The following is a 2,020-nucleotide window of genomic DNA, read 5'->3' as shown; positions in this document are numbered from 1 at the left end:
AATCTTACCAAATAAGAAATAAAAGAGAAGAACTTTAACAAGATAAATACACCTATGAAACACCTAGAGCAAATGTAAATCCTAACAATTTGAAGCATTCCCTTTAAAATTGACCTCTGATAAAATTAAAACTCCCATACATCAAAAGACACCAGATAGAATATGAAAGCCACAGAATAAACTGATAGATGGTATTTGTAACGTGTATGACAATGACAACAAAGTTTCCAAAATACAGAACAGAATCTGTCTCAGTCTGTTCCAGCTGCTATAATAAAATACCTTAAACTGAGTAATTTACAAATAGCAGAAATTTATTTCTCACAGTTCTGGAGGCTGAGACAGCCCAAGGTCAAGGCACCTGCAGATCTGGTGTCTCATGAAGTCTCAATCTCTGCTTCAAAGATGGAGTCTTCTAGCCGTGTCCTCACATGGCAGAAGGAACAAACAAGCTCCTCTTTTGTAAGGGCACTAATCCCATTCTTGAGGGCTCCACTCTCATGACCTAATCACCTCCTAAAGGCTCTACCTTTAAATACTATTGTGTTGGGTATCAGGTTTAAACATATGACTCTTAGGGGACACAAACATTCAGACCATAGCAGAATCATAGACATCATTAAGGAAAAGACAAATAGTCCTAAAGAAATACTGGCAATGAACATAAACAGCCATCCACTCAAATGGTCCAAAACCATATGTAAAGATTCTCCATCTCATTAGTAATCACAGAAAACTAAATTAAGACCAAAACAAGGTACTATTTTATACCCTTAGACTGTAAAAATTACGAAGTCTGACAACATTAAATTTTGGATTGTAAGGACCAGTGGAAACTCCATCACAGTGTTGTCAGAAGTAGAATTTAGCACATTCACTGTGGAGCACAATGAGACATTTACTTTTTTTTTTAACACTTCATAAATTTGCATGTCATCCTTATGCAGAGGCCATACTAATGTTCTCTGCATCCTTCCAATTTTAGTATATGTGCTGCCAAAGCGAGTACTAACTTTTAATATTTACTTATCCTACAACTCAAGAAGTTGTCTCATATGTGTGCATAAAATCTCGAGAAATTCTTGCACATATGTACAAAGAGGTGGGTATACAAGTCTTTATTATAGCAAAGAAAGTGGAAACTACCCATGTGTTTATTAAGAACAAAATGGATAACCTGTAGTATATTCATGAAACATACAGGGTTACATAATAAAAAGTGGGGAAAAAAAAAAAACTCTACCCATAATTTTTCTCCTCCTGGAAGTACAAGCCCTGACCTGCAGTTGCAGAGCAGCTGAGATGCTCAGCAGGAAACCCTGGAGCTTTGCTAATCAAAGTGTGAGCTCAGCACCAACACCACTGGATCACCTGGGAACTTGTTAAAAATGCAGAACCTCTGCCCCATTGCAGACCTACTGGGTCAGTGTCTACATTTTAACAAGGTTTATATGCACATTACAATTTGAGAAGTGCTGTCCTAAGTCACTGTACTCATTATTCAGTACAGCATCAGCTGGTTAGACCCTCGATTGCATTCAAATATTGTTTTCGGAGATTCTAACATTATTCATTCAAACATGCATGAATATATTAAACATTTCCCGAGTTCCTCTTCTATGCAGGCACCTTTTTAAGTGCTAGAGATACAAATAAAATACTCTTGGGCCCTAGTCTCAAAGAGCTACCAGACTCTTACAAAATACTTTGAAAAGTTTATGAAAATGTTTATATCATCTTTTAATTCTATCTTTCCATGTATTTTTTGAAGCGAACACACACACATAAACATGTGAATGTGTATTCTGTATATGGATACCTGTGCACATGTACATATACACATATGTACATATGCACATACGTACATACACTCACACAAGCTATACAACTCCACATGCCTAAATTGAATTTTTCTTTCCTGCTTTTCCAAATGTTGCGATAATTTTATGTAACAACCATATAATTATGTGCCCATTTTATTCTCATCCGTCTTAATGCATCCCTATGATGGGTAGTGACC

General features: G+C 36.3%; 1 non-coding gene across 1 annotated transcript; it reads right to left on the bottom strand.

The window, feature by feature from the left end:
• Nucleotides 1-902: 902 nt before the first annotated feature.
• LOC134382840 (U6 spliceosomal RNA) lies at nucleotides 903-1,009 on the bottom strand. Its single transcript, XR_010024107.1, has one exon. It is a non-coding gene; the product is annotated as a U6 spliceosomal RNA (small nuclear RNA).
• Between the last annotated feature and the right edge of the window lie 1,011 nt (nucleotides 1,010-2,020).

This window comes from Cynocephalus volans, chromosome 7, assembly GCF_027409185.1.
Source record: "Cynocephalus volans isolate mCynVol1 chromosome 7, mCynVol1.pri, whole genome shotgun sequence".
NCBI lineage: Eukaryota > Metazoa > Chordata > Mammalia > Dermoptera > Cynocephalidae > Cynocephalus > Cynocephalus volans.
The sequence above is the reverse complement of the archived record's forward strand: the minus strand, read 5'-3'. Positions and strand labels throughout refer to the sequence as shown.